This window comes from Pagrus major, chromosome 15, assembly GCF_040436345.1.
Source record: "Pagrus major chromosome 15, Pma_NU_1.0".
NCBI lineage: Eukaryota > Metazoa > Chordata > Actinopteri > Spariformes > Sparidae > Pagrus > Pagrus major.
In genome coordinates this window covers 5,428,194-5,451,078 of record NC_133229.1, presented here as the reverse complement: position 1 = coordinate 5,451,078, position 22,885 = coordinate 5,428,194, and the positions used below count along the sequence as shown (strand labels likewise).

Below are 22,885 nucleotides of genomic sequence, written 5' to 3'. Positions count from 1 at the left end.
AGAGAGACATGCAGTGATGAAGGGGACGACAGAGAGGGAGAGAGGAAGTGTCCTGAAGTCGCTCACCTTGGCACGGGCTGCAATGTCAGCCGACCCGGTGGCCATCACTCTCCGGCCCTGTCCAGGGTATTATTTAAAGCCAAACAAATATCAGGGGCTGAATGTCACCGCAAGGACACCTGGGCCTCATCTCCACCAATCAGTGTCCGGGGTTTCAAATCACCCTTTCTCCTTCCCTTGCCGACAAATCCATCTTCCTCATTCCTATACCCCGCTTCACACCCCCATTCGACCCCTGACTACCACATTGGGGGGCGGCACCGAGCAACAGATTTACGATCCCCCCATTTCAGGCCGAGCACGATTTATTGACATTAGTTGTCAGCTTTCTTTTTGAGAAATTGCACATAGAATTAATTTTAACTACGTCTTAATGTTAAATATCCTGGAAACACTAAATTTCATGGTAGGTGATGCTCAGAGCCGCATAAGCATATATCAAGTTCTCGGGCTCCACTGAAAGACCCTCTTTTTTTTAGACTTTAATTTAATAAGAAGCAGCTCATAACCGCTTCATCTCAGCTGTTAATTACACATCCTTTATGCTGAGGAATGATCTTGGGACACTATTTAATGCATCAAAAGTTTAAGTAATTTAATTTAATTGTTTTTATTACTTAATCATGTCCAAGGCCACATAACTTGACGGAGAACAACCTGAACAAGGTATCCCAGAGTGTCATTTTGAAAGGAGAAAAAATGGACTGCTGGTTAACAGTTTTGCCCTTCAAACTATACACACACAGAAGAAAGAAAATTGGAAAAAACCATTAAAGCTTGATGATCCTGTTTTGGTGTACTTTAGCTCCAGTCTAATGCTAACAGCTAAATGAGACTCGATTAATCTTTTAACCATTTAATTTAAGGAAAAAAAATCACATACATAATTCAAGTTTAATTTGAAAAATCACTGTATTTTGTTTCTTTACTGATCATACAATATAGCCCTTTTTCCTGTCTTGTCCTGACTGTGCCTAGACCATGGATTGTGCCTTTACATTATAAAACATAACTTATAGCTTATATATCAGTCGATTGTTGTACACCATAACTTCTCATTTTTGCTTACACAGTTCATTAGTACATGTAAAACATGAAAAGACAGTGTAACCTAATACACAGATAAGATATGTGGGCTATGAAAATATTTGCATCAGCCTTCTTGGTGCCTTTGACAACTGACTGAAAAGCAGTTCAGCCCAAACACGGAAACGCACTAAAATAAATCACAATCTTGGCAATAAACACGTAAATCTTGATCGATATGTACTTGCCTTTTTCTCTTTTTCAATAACAGCTGCCGTAAAGGCCTGCTGAGCACAAGCGGCCATAAAAGTATGTAAAATAAATTAGGAGAGCATAATGAGAGGCTCCAGCAATTCCCCCATAAATATAACATAACGACCACAACTAAAATGTCAGGGAATCCAATAAATCAATTTCTCAGGGACAGGCCGGCCTTTATGTGCAGAGCACACAGTCATATTTATAATTCTTTTTTTTCTTCGTCAATGGATCTCATTTTTGGTGGTGGGGGGGAGAGAGGGCAGCCAGGGAAAGGGTGCAGCTCAACACAGGTCCCTCTCACATGAGGAAGGTTTAATATGTGTTCTATGTGATTCATCACCGTGACACGGACACCTGAGGCCTGGGCCCGCTCCATTTCTACTGCCTAAATGGTTTCTTGGGGACTTTCCTGCACATGTGCGCACACACAAACACACACATCGAGTTGAGAGAGATAGAGGAGGGAGGGAAACACAGAGATGGGTAATGGATTGACAGAGAAGGCCTCATTTAAAAAGAGAGGGCTATTTTGTCCGAGCCATGTAATAGATTGTGAGTCCAGAGTCGTCCGGTGTCACCAGTGCAGGAACTAATTCACTGGCGATGTAAAGAGAGCGGGGAAATCCAGGGGAAAATGAGATGATTGAGATTACGAGCCCATTTCAGATAACCAACGTGCCAAGAGAGGAGTATTCATAGAGGTGCAGGGGTTACAGACCCATTACACCTGGTGAGAGTTACTTCAAACTAAATAATGCTTTTATTTACCCTGTCGACTCTTCAGTTTTAAAATCATCTGTCCACAGTGAGCGCAAGTACAGTACAGTTCAGCCTGGTGACATCACAGCAAAATATCTGCGACCCTGGAAACACTATACAATCTTGTCTCATTGTAGCTCCGGTCCATTACATTACTGACATCTCCACATAGACATTTATAGGCTGCATCACAAGTTGTTGTCTGACCTCATGAGAGCTCTGTGTTGTAAAAACAAATAAATCTAGCGGAACAGCCAACTGCATAGGAATGCAATTATTCTAATAGCATCCCCAGCAAAATAAGTCCAGTCAGTTATAGACAACCTAATAAGGAGTGTGTGATTGATGGCGGGATCATGGCGCCTTTATAGAGGAGCATGCACGCATACATACACACACCCTCTGTTTCCACTGGGAAACACTGCTGTGCTCCACATTCACAACCTCTGAGGAATGTGATATGTTTTAAGGCCTGGCTTGATGTCAAGAGTAACACTGTGGTATAGATGTCAAAAAGCAAGCTGCATCACAAAACAGACATAAAGAGAACAAAAAAATGACTTGATGTATTGCACAATTCTCTTTAAACTTGAGATTCTCTTAGAATGTGTAGCAGTTGATATCTTTAACATATACATATCTGAACCAGGGGCCATAGAAACTTTCTAAGATTGACATCCTATCTTATTTCAGTTTAAGATGACATTTAGGATTTTTGGTATAACAGAAACATCTTTCCTAACTGAGGTCAGTTTGTTTCCTGGGAAACTAAAGCTCAAACTACAGCTCATGAAAATGTTGCATCACAACCACTAGAATGACTGCAATGCTGTAACAATAGCTACTCTATGACTTAACGCTTGACACACCTAAGTTTGAATCAAGCATAGAGAATGCAACCAACGAAGACAACAATCAGAGAAGGGCGGGACTTCCAAGAAAAGCAGTGGGATCCACAATAACACATCTATTATAGCAAGCTAGCTAGCCAGTGACTAGTAAAGTGAAACAGCCGCAATCATGGATACAGGCAGACTCGTGTTCATTCACACTGTTACAGGCATGACAGGGCGAGTGCCGACTGAAGAATCAAGTCCCAGTCCAAGTTAGGATTTCATAACTTAAGATGAGATACGAGGTTGGAGATAAGATAGGACACAGGCATACGTTTAGGAATTGCTTCTGTAATAAGAAGACATTAATATTTTCCTGTCATGGGCCCCAGATCAAAACTGTTTGTTTTCATCAATTATCGAAAAGCCAATGTAATTTACTCAGATGGTTCAAACCAAAGAATAAATTATTCAGAACTGATACAAATCTGAAGTGATTTTTTGATTAAATTATGACTGAAATTCTTCTTTCCGCACCACTTCATAAGATTGTTCATGTTGTTGGTATAAATTAGCCTTTTCACTCACACTTATGATCCTTGTTTATACTTCTCGTACAGAATGAATTAACAGAGGTCATCTAAGGATTTGTTGACCAGTGTCAGCTGAGCAAACTTACCCTGCTCCAGTTAACTAAGGCGAGTAGTAATTTAAAAAACAGTTGTTTAAACATAAAATTAGTTTAAAAATTTGCCAAATTGTGGAATGTAAGAAAAACATTTTTACAGATGAATCAGAGTTTGAACCAAAGCTTTAACCAGAGAGCTCAATTGAGCTTCACATGGGGAGTTCACATCAGCTCCATTGAACAACTTGCAAACATCCAATGTGAAACATACTGTAACATCATCAGACAGTCTTGGAATAATTTTGACACCCAAATTCTTCAAGAATGTGCAGCGTCTCTGCCAGACAGAATACAAGCTGAGATAAAAGTACTAAGACACTCTGGCTTTCAAACAAACTTTGTTTAAGATGTATTACAGAAATATTATGAAATCTTGTTTGAAAAACTCACAACAACTTTGTGGTATCTTTTATTAAATGATGAAACACAAGAGCTCTTGTTGTAGACTATCCAAACTACATACAGTGCACCCTCCTTCCACATTTTCTATTCTGTTCTTAAACTCTGTCCATCAGCCTCAACCTCTGGAGGTGGCTTGTTTAAGAAACAATTAGGGGGGTATACAGAGCCATTTGCAGGCAGCAGGCCTTGCTGGGCAGGCCAGCCGGCTGGAGTACCTTTCACAACTGATTTATAACACTGTCGCCTTGGCAAGGCAACATAATTAATAGGAGCATGGACTTCTAATTCCAATGACTTCCACACCAAGTGGTTTTCATTTGATTTATGATGGCCGGCAACTTTGCATTTTATCAGTTCATTCAGTCATTATTTATGCTGATGATCAATTTCAATGGGTCGCTATCATCTAACTTGCCACTAATCAAAGAGAATTAGGGTTCACTGCATTATTTAGACGCTGCTAATTTATCTTTGAACCAGGCAAGAGGGATAGTTGTGGGAGCACACCAGTGATTCTGAGGACACATTCAGTGATCATTGCACTGTGAATGAATGTGTTCATGACCATATGGGGATACAGTCCAGGGCTGTTTGTTGAGAGGGTTTCCTGGAACAATGCCAAAGTAACTGAATCAGAGGAATGGCATATTCACTGTATGAATTAATGGTATTTGGATGCAAAATGAAGAGTAGTCCTGATCAAAAGGGATCATTGGGATTGAATGAAAGCACGATGCATAATCTTGAGTGAAGCCAACATTTTTGAAGCCATTCATTAAGCTCAGTAAACGACTTTGAAAATGTAAATGACAATGCCTGTGTTCATAAAATGCATTAATGTAGCAACATTAACATGTACAGTAACATTTTCAAAAGAGGATGTTAACAGCACGGCATTAAAGGGAATGTAATAACAACCTTTGCCTTTGTATAACAGCAGGTCAAACTGTTGGCTTATCTATTAAACTTGACTTGTCTACATACTCAAAAGTAAATTAGGGTGGAGTAGTGAAATCGTGAATCTAAAAATTCCACCTCCTCTGCATGCACTGTAATTGCACTTCAAAGGTGACATATTCCCAATTTATGAATGATGAATCTAAAGCAGGCTCAATTTGGCGAATCAGTGGGCATCATGTTGACCGGCCTCAGCCCAAAGGCACAGATGGACATATCAAAGCAAGACGTCTCTCCCAGTGTCAATATCTGTGCTCATCATCCCCGCACACGCCCAATCTTGGTTAAGATGATGCACAGCATTCTTGATGACCGTCCGCTGACTGAGAAACTTGATATACATGAGATCAGTTGATTTACAAGTATATTTTCCTTCACTTCAAAGCCAGTTAATATAATTCTGTTGGCGAGCATGAAAAATGCAACATGTAATTCATATCGGGCTGACTGATGCAGCAGCACAAGCTTGAGGCTCAAGAAACTACACAGAGGGAATATTTTAAAAGTCCGACTTCTTTGTGTTTTTGTTTTGACTTTAATGGAACATATAAGCACAAAATAACATGCTAAGATCATAGCTAATACATAAAATGGTTTTTATTTCACATATTTTTGTATAAAACAATACATTTCTCTAAATACTCTATTTTGTGACAATCTGTTTAATAATTTGGGAATTGCAGTAAACACCACAGCAGTTCATAAAAGCACAGGTTTCCATATTAAATGCAGCAAGCAGAGACTCGACTAGTCCCTTTGAAACAAAACACCAAGACCAAATGCAATTTACTGTACAGAAAATGAAAAATGCACTCTTCAAGTATTTGACAACAGGTCCAACGCAAATGATCAGACTCCATTTGTTAGCCCATTCACTTCCCGTGACTCCCCGAATGATAAATTGCATTTAGCAAACCGCAGGAGGCTAAGCGTTCTTGACATTTTTTTATTGATTTGCATGAGCTATATGCATGTAATCCTGTTTGTAGGTAAATCATGGCACGGGCAAATTCAAGTCCACTGCGGGTTTACTTTGGGGAGAGAAAATTGGAGACTCGGCATGGGAGGCGGAATAGAGCTGGGCACGGTGGGGAAAGAGATGTGGCCGCCCATTGGAATCTGGGAACCTCTATTAAGATTTATAGGTGTTGGGATTCTACGGACCTGAGGCATTATTCATGGTAAAGCTTCTCTGTCTGGGCCTGTTTATAAGATGAGACAAGGCTGACAAAGATAGAGGCCCTCTACAACAGGGCCAAGCTGCTCGAACATGGGGCTCAGTCACCTGACATAGCCATGGCATCAGCTGCAACCATTCAGCATCTCACAGAAAAACACACAGTCAAGGGAGAGATTGACACAGTATTGTACAGCACCTAGCACGACAGTCAGTTTCAATCACAGAACCAGTTCCAGTGTTGTCAGTGTTGTCTGGAATTGATAAGTGAGCCTTGCAGGTAAACTTTATGCACCTTTTCCAATCCAAAAACAGGTTTGCCATCACAAAAACCTCAGCTTTTTTCTCCTGAAATCTACTCCTGTGTGGACTTCATAAACATGTGCTGACTTATACATTTTACACTCAGGATGCTAACTACAGTGTCATGTAGCCAAGACTTACTTAAAAACCAGACAGAGGACCTTGAGTCCTTGTTTAAGAAGCCATGGCGATATCCAGTTTATTCAGCAATTTCCTGCGAATCCCACCATACTTTATTTGGTCTTATTAGATGAAAACACGAGGATCACCTTCAACTTTATTAATGATGGCACTCTGGATGAAAGATGCTGGTGAAAATCTGCAACATCTGTTTGCTGCATTCACTTCTCAGCGGGCTCCACCTATTCCTCATGCCTAATGATGCTGATCCACGCTGCAAGTTTTACGGACAAATGTGTATTTGGCTACATTCATCATCCTGAATGAGTGTTCCTGATGAGCCATCCCCTGGCCTGTTTCACTCTTTCTACCATACGTTAACAAATGACAACTCCCGCCACATGTTTTCCATTTGGGAGATACAGAAAGACACAGGAGAAAAAAAAAGAAGAAGAGGGTCGAGGGATTCTGGGGCTAAAAGATGGGCAGCTTCAAGGGAAAAAAGTCAATGATGCCTGCTCTTAACAGAATCACCCCCCGTGTGCCATCAACTAACCGCAGCACCATGAAAATACATCAATTATGTAATGCCTTGAAGGAACAGTTACAGAGCTGATCCATGTCACTGCCCACACCCGAATCCTTCATGAGTGACATTAGCAGCCGACATACTTTTACTGTAGGTGGACTACAACCCCAGCAGCCAGTGGATGTATCTCTGCAGAACCACATGAAAGGGCAAACAGAAAATATATGGATATGGCCAAGAATGTTAACTTGGATAAACAAGTCGATGGTCGTTCAAAGTCCTGGGGAGTTGCACCCCTAATAAATCATATTCCTTTTGATGTGCAGCTGGTTACAAGTTTAGAAAGGGGGGGATGGTTAGAACAGACGTGAGTCAGGCACCAGGACACACCGCCTGCTTTTCTCAAAGCCTGGGAATCCAAGTTTAGTGGAACTCTAGGGACGTGTGAGAGTAGTAAATAAGTTATAAATAAGGTCATGAGTGAAAACAGACTGTCAGAGGTCCTTGGGTGCAGTTGTAGTCAGTGAGAGAAAACAATGCCTGAACATGCTGACAAAATTAAATGAAGGTGGCTCAAATAACACAAGTGAAGAAACACAAACCACTGAAAATACCATATCAAAGGTTATGACTAATATAATATGTATTTGAGCAGAAAAGATTTACAGTGACCATCAGGTTTCACTCTTGTAGTCTCAGCGACACTATCCAACAACTTAATCTAAATCTTACTTGTTGGTTTCAATGCTGTGGTCTTTCAGTAGATGCATGAATGGACACAAGAATATGGATGTTCATAGCATAGGGCTGCACATAGGACCAAAATCATATGCTGATATAGGTCATTTCATATCCAGGTAATGATACATATTACGCATATATTAACACATTTTCTGTAAATTCAATTAATAGTTAAATTCTTTTTACATTTTGAATTATATACTCAACAATTAAATTATACTTATATTTTATTATTTTTCTTCTTTTATTTAGAACCTTTGTGCAAGTGTTCCAATCAAGCATGTGACAAAATAAGGTTACTAAAACATAAAAAGGTAAATAGAAAACACACTTAGACTATTGTTGCAAACCCAACAAGCGTAGCTTAATGCTAAAGTATGAATAAGGTAATTTTACATGTGCCTTCCAAAAAACGAAAATTAATTGCGTGAAGAGCTTAGTTTGTCACCAACAGTATAAAAGGTAGAGCACATTATGAAACAATAGAGAATAAAGACCTTTTTCTATCGTCACAGAATATACAGCATACTCTATAGTCATTTTGCACAGTTCTCATAGCTTATCAATCACGTTATGTTGAATTAATTCCCAAAGGACAGCTGTACATAGTGATGCAGGGGGCTAAAAACACATATGTTTGTGCCTGCATGTTCTGGGGATCAGAATAAGCCAATGAGTCCTGCAGCAGTGAAGATGAATGCTCTCTCAAAGCAAAACATATTCAGCATAGGCCAGTGTAAAACTATCCGTCACACCAACAGCTGGAGAACCTCAGCTGTACTGATGGGGATAAATCATATCCAGGAAGCCAAAACAGACACAGCTTGATGCCGAGCCCTGGGCTAAAACTCTTGACAAATATACAGTAAATGCAGACGAGCTAGTAATTGTCAGTGGCTACCAACTGCTACTTGAGGATCCTACTCACTCTGTCCCATTTTAAAGAGTGGAAATAGTCAGCAGACGTCAAAATTGTTTGCTGCTACATTATAAGTATGCCAAATGTTGTACTAAGTATTTCACTGAATGGTGGTGTCAAAACTTGTGAAGACAGTCAGTGTAACACACTGATTAGGTGTCCAGTATTGCTTTCATTTTACAGGTTTGCGGGTCAAAGAATGGGTATGATCATGTTGGCAAATATATGAGTATATCAATACATATCAATTCTGAATATTTGAAACCATTTCCATTCCCATTTTTTTTGCCATATCAATAAAGCTGGGAAAATTGACTTAGATGCTGTTGTTCTTAACAGTACACAAGCCTTGTTATATTCATCTGTTGTATCATTACAGTATTGAATATCAATATTTTCAGGGTCTTCTGTTAAAGTAGGAAATTCCAGTATCATGTCAACGCTATTTGACATACAGGGCCCTTTCTGTCCAGTTTGAAGGAAATACATTTTGTATGTCTTGGTAATTGAAAACCATTGGGGCACTTTTTAATCGAGCTAAACTGTGATGCCAAGCATAAGAAGCGTTTCCTCTAATGGCTGCTGGAAAGAAAACAGACTGCATTGAAGTTTGGGCTTTGGTAGCAATTTTAAAAGATTATTGTACTATACAAAAGCTTAAAGTAGTATTTGTTACCAAAACAAACAAAATGTACAGGTTGGCCTTGACTAATGTCTTTTGGACTACAGTATCTTAGCTGTGGTGGCTCATGTTAGTTGCTTAGCCCTTCTGATTTATTTTCAAGGCTCACATTGTTTCCCAAATTTGAATTTTCCAGGTACGGTAATTGACAAAAGATGACAGCACAGGTCCCATGATTTAAAGCATCCCATCAAACACATATATGTAATACAACAGGTCTAACTACCTATTATTAATGGTAATGTTGATTAATGTTTAAAGCAACATTATGTAGAAATTGCCATTTTATGTGATTTGGCACCCCCCACAGTTTCTGAGTGCAAAACCACTGTCGTAAATACAAACCCCAGGTCTGTAACAATTTATCTGACATAATGTAGGTGCTGACTACAAACAACTCATTACACCTTTACAATGTTATGTGTTGAAAACTTGTATGTTGGAGTAAACAGGTATGTAACCCTTTGATCCTACCCTCTCACTGAAGTCACATAGTGCAGAAACAAGTGGTAGGGGGGCAGATTACAAGACACTGTACCATCAACATGATTTTAAAGCTGTAGGTAAAAAAGTTACATAATTCTTTGTTAAATAACAGGTATGTTCCCCTTTTTCTATCCCCTAAAAGCTTAACTTGTAGTTAAACGTCTGAAAAGTTATGATTATTAGTTCAATCTGCCCCCTTTACCAGAGTATGACAAAGATGGCAGACACTGGTTGGTGCGATTCCCCAAATACATCAGGGCCAATTAGAGGTCTCACTCTATTTAACGTAGCAATGATAAAAATGATTACTGTTGCAAAAAAAAAAAACAACCAGAACATGTGCACTCAGCTGACCTCCAAACCCCTCTGCATCTTGAAGAAATCCCCGGCCTGCCTGTGATGTCTGAAGGAAGCATATGTCATCTCTGCTAGGTTTCCAAACGTGTGTAATGACAAAGTCATTCTCTTGCATTAATATTAAAACCGACTTTATGACAGTAAATTCATTAATGGTGAAACAAACACAATCCCAAAGTAATACATGAAGGTGGAGATGTTTATTATGGCATGTTTTGCATTATGAGCTGTGAATGATGAATCACAGAGAGAGCATATTACTCCAATTTTCTCTGGGCCTTGTAACAACAAAGTTCATAGACACCAAATCAGTTTCAAGGGAACCCGGGGGCTACAAGTGCAAGACTGCTATATGAGACATTCATAATTTATGTACACTTGATGTAGTGATATGTAAAAAAACTTCAGAGGAATTTTAATGGGCTTGAGGCAGAGAAGCGAGAGAAAAATCTTTGAGATGGTTGTTTGCCCCTTTTTTTCAGCAAATCACTTCTACACCAAAAGGAAAATAAAAAGTTTATGAAATCTAACAAATTCCACCATTGAGCCTGTAATCATTGAGAAAAGGGGAATTTCATCTTCTTATTTCAATGCTTTATTGATCCGGTGGCTTGGTTCTCATGAGCTCCATTACATGGCCCGAGCAGTGGCCGGCAACACTGTCCAATTCAATCAGCAAAGGAAAGTTATTTCCATTGATCAATGTCCTTCCACACAAAATAGATAGAGATTGATAATACACTTCAGCAAAATCCTACAGTCAATTAGGGCTTGATGAAAAAACAGTCCTGTGCAGGGACAACACAAGGTGTTAATAAGCAAGAGCAAAATAAATCACCAAAACTGGAAAGTCTATCCCTTCTCTTTGAATGAAACCATAATTTATTAATCTTTCAGACAGACGGGTCGTGTTTGTGTAGGCTATTGATCAGCAGTAACCTTTTATTATTTGTTTTCTCCATTAGAAGCACAGATTAGAACAGATGAGAGTTGTTTAACTCGCTAAAGCCCACTATGAGGGTGCAATCTTTTCTCTCTGGAAGACTGAATGTTTTCACTGTGCTCTTGTATAAGAAATCATTGCCGAGATGGTTGAGCCTGTGCAATAATTTGTCAGCCCGATAAGAAAACCCTCTCCTGGTGGTGATCCAATCTAGACAGTGGGAGTGTCCATGTCCACTGAGCAGCCTTATTTGGATCAACTCAATGCCAGGTCTGATCACGAGTCAGGAGGCCGACACCAAGTGAAGAGAAAAAGATGAAGATGGAGAAGAAATCCAGCAGACAGCTGGCATGGGATGATGCAGCGCTGTTCAGGACCTCTTAAACACCTGAACCTACAGGAGACTAGACTAACCTGGTCTGTCTCTGAGATGGTACAAAATTTTATACGTATAAATGACAAACTGAACCGAGTGCTGACTACAAGGGAGCACATCTTCTCATGCCATTATTACAGCTACAATCACTGGTGGGCTACTCAGCACTAGACCATAAAAAAATATCCCTTAAAATCTGAAAGGAAGTGAGCTCACTATTGACAGGGGATGCCTTTTTTTTACCCTGATAATGCTACATCGTGAACAACAAATCTGTGTTGAAATCGGCAGGAGGAGAGCTAGTTAGCTGCGCTAACATCAACTGCTTTGGGTAACCTGCAGGAAAATGTTCCACCTTAAAAGATGCTGGTAGTCTTTGCGCAAGCTAACATTAACTAGTAACGATGAAATAGCAGCAAAACATTCTTTCATTCTTTTGAACAGCCAAAAAGGTCAAAGTTTACGATGGTGTTGTTAAAAATAACAATAGAAAATGTATTTGCCAGCAGATACTTACTTGACCTGCAAAATGAGCCATAATGTAACTCACAAACAAGCGTGTACATTAGATGCGCTCTGTTACTTATACAAATAGCACTACACCCCTGTCTATCAGCAGCCAGTGGGAGGCAGAGCCCTGCTGTATTTTTGGCAAAGGGAGCTTAAAGCTAATGGCTAACAGCTAATGGAGCTAAACACACAGCAGGAATGACAATTTCTGTTCGGTTCAACATGAAGCATCAAACTGCAGTACATAGATTAGTTTAGTTAGAGTACAATTTAGAGGTAAAAGTACTTTGAATGATTTTCAACTAATTTAACAATTTCAATTTGGGATAGTTTGCATTTACTTCAGACAGTTAAAATTGTTTTTTGGGATGGTGTTTGGAGATTTAATTCTGTGCGAACAAACCAAGTGAATTAATTAAAGGATATAACTGCTACTCAACCTACTATAATACATTTAAAGTTCCCTTAATGTAAAACTATATAAAAGTGGTTGTCTTTGGGATTTGCATGAAAAGCAATACTGCTGTATCTTCAGATAATTGGACTGCCCTTCATACTGTACTGTACAGCAGGGCCTGCAAAATCCCACAGCCAATATCCACAAAATTTGGTCTACAAAGACACGAGGGACTATACTTCAAAAATAGGCCTTGATTGTGCCATGCGGGACAAAAAGCATCAGTCAGGCTAACCATTCCTCCATCTTTCACTGATAAAACCCACTTTCCATTCATTACCCTTTATCATAAACACAAGTCTTTGGGGAAGCAGGGCTTAGAAGTGGTTAAGCCTGTCCCTGGTTTCTTATTTCTAGGGAGCATTTATCTGATGATATATATTCCTTTTGGTAAGTGAAAGGAGTTATTCTGTTTCCAACAGGAAGGACATTGATAGGGCATTAGGGATTTGTTTATTTCAACTCAAAGCCATAGCATTTATCCAAGTACATATTTCGCTGCGGGCTCAGACCAAATTATGTCTCAAGGCAAGATAAATCACAAGGCACGAGTCAAAATGCCAAGCGTTTCATGATCCTGCACAGAGACCTGATGGCAGGCTGCACTTTACTGAAAGCTATGTTGCACTGTGAATATTTCAGACACAACAGCCTACGTGTTCCTGCTTGTTTGTGACTAGACTATGATGAATTTGACAGCTGTCATATGCACGTCAACTGTCTAGGTTTTAGACATTCAACAGAATGATGGGATTTGAAAAGAAGTTCATCTGTCTCCCTAATAAATCCATTGTCTTGTCTTCCTTGAACAAGAAATGTAGTGATGGACACATCCAACATTGCCAAACAGGCTTAGTGAAATATTGTAGATGCAGAGAGCTCATTCAGTTTAAGTGAGAGTGAAAAGTGAGTTGATGTGCTTGAGTAAACAACTCAACATCACTCTAGCAAAGAATTGACAGACAGGACAGGGTGTGTTGACAATTTAGAGGATATAAATTACCTACAAACATTCTAAAACAAGTTTGAAAAAAAAGTCGATTTTTTTTAATTCTTTATTTTTTTGTTTATGACAAGCCAGTGTGCAGCTGTACAGACATCAAGGGCATCTTTCTCAAATAGGTATTTTGTGTTTGTTGAAATGGCAGGCAAAAAATATATTCCTGCATGTTGCCACATAAAGTATTGTTGTTGTGGCCTGGTGTCTTTCACATGATCTGTCAAGAGACTGTGAGGCTGAGCCAGTTAGAAAGGCCTTCTTACATAAACTCCTAAACTTAGCATCCCTCTGCTGTGACCCAGGCAACAATGCCTCCTTATATGCCCAAACAGAAGCTGTTGAACAAAACTCAACAGCTTGTGTGGAGAGGAGTTGAGGGGTCATGTAAACTTGCAGTGGACTAGGAGGCTCCGGAGTGAGAAGAGGAAGAATCCTCTTTTCAGTCCCCACATTGTTTGTTGAGAGGGATCCCTGCCATCACAAACATCAACCCAAACTTCTTTACAGACGGGGCAAAGAGAGGGGACAAAGGGGAGGTCCACAACAACATGATAGTGTTTTAACAATGTGAGTGTGTGTGTGTAATGTTAAAGAGGTCTTTTTTGCAGCCGCTCGCTCACTAACCACTGAGGACCCCCTGGGGTTTTTGGAAGGATTTTCTTTCAGTCAAAGAGTTGGATCTCCACAGAGGGACGCAAGCGCTGCTGAACACCTTTTAACAACCCGATGCACAGAAGGCATTTGACCCTGTTAAGCTTCAGTCAAGTATAAAATAAATGTCACAATACATCCTGGTAGCTCAGTTGGCTATGGTAGATACTGTGTGTAGAGTAACTGTAATGTCACATATCATCTTTCTTTCCAAATGTTTATGGACTTGTCTGTAAAAGGCTAAGGGCTGCTGTACTTTGAAATGGACTTTGCCCATTCAAGGCATGGAACTAATAAGGGAAAATCTGGATACAGTGTTAGAGGCAGAGCCCGGTTCAGTCCGAGGAAAGCTACTCAGTGGCACAACAAACCTCCTGGGTACAAAATGATCTAGATTTTCCGCATAGCTTCCTTTTTTTGTGGCCCATAGAGCGTGCACACTAGGGACTTCCATCAGTCGACCAGCTAACTTCTGGTTTAGCCTTCGCTAACTTGAATGGGAATTAAACAATATAATGGCGAGGCTCTCCTAGACTTTCCAAATGTTACTAGAACAAATGCATCAATTTCTGAGAGTGAAACAAGGCATTTAGGTGTGTATCCTAGTTTTACAGCCTCTTCTTTTACAATGTAAGTTTATGGAAAAAGTGTTTTTGGTTTACACCAAGTGACGTTGCAGTTACACATTCTGGCCACTATATATCAAACTGGCTTCAAAGCCTGACGCTCTTCCTTGGGGAGTGATTTGAGGCCGCATAAGATGAACTGTTGGTTAACCACTGTCATAGCAGCTGCGTGTTTGGGCCTTTTAATCAACTAATCTGGCAAAAGTAGAATGCATTTTTCAACGTTTTAATGTCAAACATTTAGCTTTTTTAGCAAAATGATGTGACAGAAGAAAAGTACACATTATCAAAAAATGTTGGCTGCATTTTATGGGAGTGAGTCAAGATACAGACTTATCTCTCTGGACAGTTAACAGAATTACTGAGAAACTGTTAGTTTACACAAACATGTAGATAAATAATTTTCTTGCTCAAGAGTTTTGGCATGGACATTTCACCAAATATCATAGAAGGTAAACTTGATTAAACAACATCAGTTGGTTCTTCATACTTGTGTTGAGCTACAGTTGCTTGACATTTGTCTTTTAAAATAAAAATGTATTGCAATACTAATTACAAGTGAATTGTTGGACTTCTGATATCTCCAAAAAAAACATAAAACTTAATTGACAAAGGCACTTTTGCCTTTGTTAGTATATTTCTGATGCCATGTTTCTGCCTTGACATTTGCACCACGTGGACAACAATATTATTTTACTATTTATCTGCACTCGCTCTCCAATCTTCATCAAGCAGCACTATAACTGCCACAGCTGTTTGAAAGGTATGAGCCAAGTCACTATAATGACCTGGATGGAAAGATAATCATTAATCATCATGCCTGTTTATAGTCCCCATTTAACAGCATTTCCTGTTCAGTGCATATTTACCTATATATTTAATTTGTCATTGTTGTTAAAAAGTAGCAACAATATGATTATGATCTTTTAAAACTGTCCGTGGCGTCTGCAGATGAAATCAAAGCCTGAAAATTGATATAATTTATTCCAGGCTTCAAAGCCACTGACTTTTCAAACAATCCAAGCAAAATGTTCTGGCAAAACTTTGTGCTAAAAAAGGCCGGTTGATACCTTGAAGCACATATTATGTTGTTTTCATGTTGTTAAGTCCATCTGAAACAGTTGTAAGTTGGATGCCTGACATGCGGTGCATGCTTGTGGTCAAATCTATACTTGCATTTTCAATTCTCACAAGTGCTAGAAATACCCATGGCTAACTTAAAATTGCATGCCACTGCATGACATTGTAACCCATCTAAGAGGTCATAAAGAAAATGAGGATTAGAGCAACTTAAAAAACCTTCCGCCCACTTCTCTCAGCCATATGTTACAGAGTTCCTGGTGTCCACAGAGAGCCAGACATCTCGCTGCTCTGATCACTAACTAGCCAGCCAATCAAAGCCTCCTGGCCATGGAGCAATTATCTGCTCTCCATAGCATAGGTGGAGAATGAACCAGCAAACCCCTGCAGCTCTCTCTCTCTCTGTCTCCTGAAATAACTACAAATGCCTTACTCTTATACTTGTATGTAAAACAGAGGGAAAAGGGATTTGTTTTCCTCAGACTCAGCTGAGATCACATTACATGCCATGCCAAGTGCAAAGCCTGAAATTGCAGGGGTGGATTTTCACCTCTCACTGTTGCAAGGCATGAATTCTTGTCATTACATCAATTTATTTCAATGTCATTTGTGTGGGCTAGAGTTTGTCTAATTGAATGAAAGATGACATGACTCGCATTGGACGTGACTTTATTGCCCTTTCCAAGCCACCTACTGTACCGATGAAAACTAGCACAGTTTTGGGCACAGATAGTTCTCTTCACAGATAATCTGAAGGCAGAACTCATGTGGATGATTGAAGAAACAATTGAAGCAGCACACAATCTGTCATGTACTGTTGAGAGGTGCTCAGAAGTCAGATTTGCAAAAGAGTGCCTCCAATTTGTCACAAGGGTGGTGAACCTTTCCTCACTAGACTGACCTTGACAACATATAGAGGTATGGTAGATGAGGATAATGACAAACTCTCATGAGCAAATATCTTTATAGTGGGTTGTATCCAGTTGGGACGCAGTGATTTAAGTAAAAAAGGATTGTGCACAGTGGATGGTCTTATTGTTTGTTTTCGACTGCATTATGATGCAGTCATCACATTTTTCATGTTCTCTCTGTTGGACTAATAGGCAGGTTGTTTTGTCAATACTATGCTACTGTGGGGGGATATAGGGATTTAAAAACTAGTCAATATGCTACCTTAGTTATTATTTTCTTTTCGGTGAGTTTTTCTTGCCAATGTCAACCAGCTTTAAACTCTTACATCTGCTGCCGTGATTGGCCGGTTTGTAAAAAGTAATATTGACCAGTGCCTCCTCTGAAAAGTTGACTGACTTAAAAGACTCTATAGACTCAATAAATGCCATACATGAGCAAGATGTCCTCTCATTGGTCAGAAGATTTTCCTCAATTGTTTTCATTGTGTTTATGTGGTCAATATACCAGTGTTCATTAGATAAACAAATGTCACAATGCATCCTGATGGTATGCACCAATGAACAAAACCTGGTGGTGAAATGCTCGGGTGGATACACCCTATGATACCCCATTTACAATAGCTACATATCTACTGTGTCCGGATTCATTATCTCGAGAGGGGAACATGTGTCATGCAACTACAATAGTATAACAGTACAAAGTATCAAAGAAACATCATAACACTTTGCAATATTCAACAGAGAACAGATTTAGCAGACAACTATTTTAATAATCATGCCGGTAAGGAAACACAGACAGTTTGGTGGCAGAGATGCAAATAGATTTAATAAAAATAACTATTTTTTATTTGGATAGGCAGTAAGCTCCAACTTTACACCTCAACTTCTGTTAAACCAGTGAAGTTGAAAGATACAGCAATAATCTCCACTTCATTGGGGGATGATGCTCATTTTACTTTTGGTGTGGGTAAAGAGGTGTTTGCCTGTTTCCTGAGGAACACAGCATCCAGGGCCCTTGGCTGCACCAGGCCTGATCGTGGGGCCTGTGTGAAATCCAAACTGACTGATCCAGGACAGAGCCAGGATTACACCACTTCCCCCCTGAATTTTGTCCTTCCCAACAATGGGCTTCCTGTAACCACAGTCAAGTGAGCCGTTAGTTAGCCAGTGGAGCCGCAGAGCGGTGGTTCACGGCTACTGTGGGAAAAGGCAGGGGACTTCAGCATCATGTTACTATTCCTCCGACATAAAGTCCCAAAGCCCCCACCATCAGCATCACCACCCACCACTTTGCTCCCAGTGCCTTCAGGAGGTGTCAGGTTCTGGCACCTGCTGGAGGCCTTGGCAGGTTCATGCCCCTGGCAGGTTCAGATGTCATTCCAGCAAAGAGTCTGTCACTGTCTCAGTGGTCAGCAGGGGTGACTTGCAGTCGTTTATTTCGGCCATTGAAGGCACTACTGTCAACTGGGAGAACTTACATTGTAAAATTTACAGTACATAGTGACATAGGGATTGACAAATATGTTTTTTCAGGGCTGATACCAATTATTATTAATCAAGGAGAGTGATAACCAGTTTCTGGAACTGATATATATATATATATATATATATATATATATATATATATATATATATATATATAAATAAATATATATATAAATAAATATAAATAAATATAATATATATATATATATATATATATATATATATATATATATATATATATATATATATATATATATATATATATATATTTATATTTATATATATATTTGCAGTAAAAACAACAGTAAAAACAACAATCTCAGTGTCACAATTCAGAATAACCAGTAAAGGAATGTAACTAACTACAATTTACTCGAGTACTGTACTTCAGTGCAATTTTGAGGCACTTAAGTTACATGAGTATTTTAATTTTCTACTACTTTGTACTTCCACTCCACTACATTTATTTGATCAGTTTAGTTTCTGGTTACTGGGCAAACTCAGATTGTTCAGTGTTGATAGTCCTATAACCTGTGACATGCAACCAATCAGATGGTGTTGTGGGCGGGTGAGTGAGAGCACTGAGTGGTGACTACAGACAGGAAAAGGAGCTGAAGTAGTGCATCTTTAAAGTATTCCTAACAGTGCTATGCAAGTTATGCACATTTAAGACTTTCCTATAGTCAAGACTGGGCAATATGGTCTTAAAATTATATTGCAATAATTTTAGGCTACATCATGATACATGATTTATAATGCGATATTTGACATTTCTTGTCCGACATCATTATATTTTTGTAAAACAAAACCAATTTTGCGGCAATATTGTAGGGATGAATATTAGTACTTGCACAAAATATTGACACAATAAGATTTTAAGTATTCAGTATCAGAACAAACAGTTTTGCCAAGTTTAGAAGATTACATCATTTCACTGTAACTTTATAACCAGAAAAGGACAACAGTTATGAACTATCACACTATAACAATTTTCAAAATCTAATATGATATATTGTCTCATATCACAATAACAATATAACATCAATATTTTGCTCAGCCCTAGTTATAATGGATGTCTAAATTAATATTCATAAACAATAACATGCTGCTAAAATTAGTAAACCATTTTCTAAAAAAGTAAGGTTAAGGTAATGATTGATTATTAATAAATCCTTATCCCAAGTACCTATTAATAGTGCACCCAGAGATTCATTGATATTATAAATCATCTGAGCAAGAGGTCAATACCATGTCACTGAATCATCTCAATTTGCTTTTGATAAAATTGCTTCTGTAGCAAAAACCTTTTTTCATGCATAACAAAATGGTATAGAGGGAAGGAGAGAGGGAGATGGAAAAGGGTAAAAGAAGGAGAAAAAGGGTGGTGGGGCTATTTAGTTGAAGGAGTGAAAAGTCCCTTAGCACAAAGGCCATCAACAACACAGATCTTTTCTTTAGTGATGTCTTTAGCAGTCTGGGAGTAGTCCATACCAGGTTTAATTATGCCACACAAAAAAAGAATGTTCTCTGTTATGTCCTAAATCACAGTGCAGTGACACCCGACTCAATAAGTCTTTCTAGAACAATGCACCTGGTGCCATCGACATCCTTTCACAGAATACAAAGGTGTATCATTTGGGCCGGGAATGATAATTAGATGTGGAATTTACTGAAACTGTCAATGGCAGCATCAATACAGGGGCTCTTAGCATCTGTCATCCTGCAAATCAATGACAATTTTCAGCTATGAATTCAAGAAAATGATAGCTTTCAAATAAACTGCAGGAGAGGAGACCTGAGACACTTCAAAGCCATCTTCTCTTACTATCTTTTTATTTCTAAAATGTTATTACTGGGTTATTATTCAACCTGGTTAAATAACACTTATTTAGGTTAGGTTAGGTTAGGTTTTGAAACTTCCAGCTATTCTCTTTCTGTGGTGAACATATATACAGTAGTAATATGAATACAGACACAGCAAATATACACTACATATAACTGCCTTAGTTTTATGGGGAATTTTCTCCATTGTTTTTTTTTTTTTAACATTCTACATTCATATTCAACAATATTGCGTTTACTCCATTTTAAAATACAATATGTATAGGGCTCCCTATCAAAACATAATTTGCAGTGATTTATAGAAGGAGCCACTGCTCAGCTGCTAGCAAGTGTCGGGAGCTAGACCTGAATAATAAACAGTCACATCAGATTCTGCTCTGATCCGGAGCAGTTTAACGACAGGTGGAGAGCTCTGAGATTACTTTTTAACTTTCGGGATTAAAAAGAGGATTTATCTTCGCTCCTGTTTATCAGCCAGACTGCAGCAGTGATCTGTTAAGGAGAGCTCGTTGACATCTGACTTCCCTATCCTGGAAATACAGGCCACCTTAGGAAACGTTCCCTTTGACAAGATTAGCTAGCTGTATTTAGTCTTCTTCTGGTGGACTATATGAGTAGTGCGAGTAGTGAGAGTTATTTGAATCAATCATAAAGATGATCATCCTCATAACAGTAGCAGTAGAAGTGGTGGTAGAATTGTACTATTTTTACATTGAAACAAATCATTTCACTCAGCTCAGATGAATGAGGATTTGCCACCGTTCTTTTTCATGTTTGTTAGCTGAATATTTTTGAGTTTTACACTACAACAGTAGCGAAAATTTACATTCAGATTTTCGCTACTGTTCTAGTGTAAAACAATCTATGAATCCAGAAAATAATCAGCAGATTAATTGCTGAAAATTGTTTGTTGCGGCCCGAGGATTGTCAGCACTGTTTTATTACTCTATTTTCCCTTTCGCTAATGTAAGGCTACCTTGCAAAGATAAGGTCAAGGAATATCACTAACAGAGCCTATAAAACAACATGTAAAACAGCTCTGAACCATGAGCTGGGCTGGACATAGGCAGCTCTAAGAGCCCATATTTATGTCCGCCTTTGACAAATTTAGGGCTGGGGTCAGCAGGTGTTGGACTCAGCAGGAACTGAAGGTCAATGACACAAATTTGGACGCTGAAAGAAACTGTACGACTGCTAGTCACATCACGAAGAACAAATTAACTGCAGCAATGCAACACTGTAATCTTCAGAGAGGTATAAAGACCAGTTAGTCAGGCCTGGAATCTCACAGAGAAAATGAGAGCCACTTATCCAATAACGAGAGCTTAATGAGGGTCCCTTTAACTAGCTACAATGTCTCTCTTTCCCTCGGAGAAACATTTGTCTTACAGTACAAATGTGATTCATGCATCATTTCTATTGTGAGAGAGAGTGCTGTAATAACGGTATAAATCACTAAGGGCCTAGGTTGGGGTAATGAGACTTAAATCTCTTAAAACAACACCATGAACTCAGCTGAATGATAAAATGATGTGGTGGAGGAAAATACTACCTTCTTCGGGTAAAGCTACACCACTCTCCGCATAGGCACGTATGGCTTTTGGCAGTGCAGAAGCCCTACTTCATTTAACTCTGACAGGCAATTTAATACCACAAAATTACTAACCTTAGCTTTGCAATTACTTTTCCAGCTCTGAACATTTTCAGCCCCTCTGTAGATGTAATCTTATGGCTAAGGCCTCTGGATAGGGCAAACCCCAAGGTCTTAACTTACACTTTTACTGATCAGACAAAACATGGAGAACACAGGAAATGTAGAGAGGATAATAGTTCACCCATTTATGAGGCAGTTCTATGTTGGATCTAGCCTACCATGTTCCTCTGCAGCCTGTCGACATAATGTGAGGTGAAAAGTGCAGATCCTGATCGTGTATCTTTACATGGGAATGATGGCACACATTTACATGGACAAGTTGCAGTCACATTTTTATACATTGTTTTGTCTCAGTTCATGTTTAATTCTGTGAAACTGACAATGCAGTGAATAATACATCATTTCTGAATTATGTATTCTTCAATGAGACAGATATGGTGATGTATCTAGGGATGGGTATCGTTAGGATTTTATCGATACTACTAATTTTACTGATACTCATTATCAGTTTGGTTCGGTCTGTATTCCTATCGGTTCTTTGTCATTACCAAATAATTGCTTTTTAAAACATATATTATTGTAAAAAAAAAAAAGACTAAACTCAGAACAGGAATAGAAATAAATATTTTAGATGTAACTATATTGTTGTAAGAGCAGTAATATTTAGACAGCAACATCACAATAAACTCAATGATATCTCAGTGGAAACTCACCTAAAATATAAATAAATTAATATTCCAGACATCAATATACTGACTGAAGTTTATAAAGAATGAAGAACACAGACATTAGTCAGTTTCAGTCCTCCTCTCTCTGCTGATGTGATACAGTGCCTGCAGGTACCGCTGGTAGAGGGAGGAGTGGCTGGTACGTCTCAGTCAGCAGCAGAGTTTATAAGAATTCCCCAATTTTGAAGATACTGGTACAGGGCAAATTAAGCTAAACATTTAGATTACATACAGACTTCTTTCGTTTAAACATGCTGCTTTGCTGGTCTATAACATTTTGCCATTAGCCGAGCTAGCACTCAGCAGATTAAAATATCTCTCT

General features: G+C 38.9%; 2 protein-coding genes across 2 annotated transcripts in view; one reads left to right on the top strand and one right to left on the bottom strand.

Annotated features, from left to right (window-relative positions):
* The window catches only part of lrmda (leucine rich melanocyte differentiation associated), a 227,138-nt gene that overhangs the window by 113,101 nt on the left and 91,152 nt on the right, over window positions 1-22,885 (bottom strand). The gene's annotated exons all lie outside the window — the stretch shown is intronic.
* The window catches only part of LOC141009020 (catechol O-methyltransferase domain-containing protein 1-like), a 192,352-nt gene continuing 176,434 nt past the window's right edge, over window positions 6,968-22,885 (top strand). Inside the window, exon 1 of the mRNA XM_073481418.1 lies at window positions 6,968-6,971. The gene's annotated coding sequence lies outside the window, so the exon portion shown is untranslated. The remainder of the gene's footprint in view (window positions 6,972-22,885) is intronic.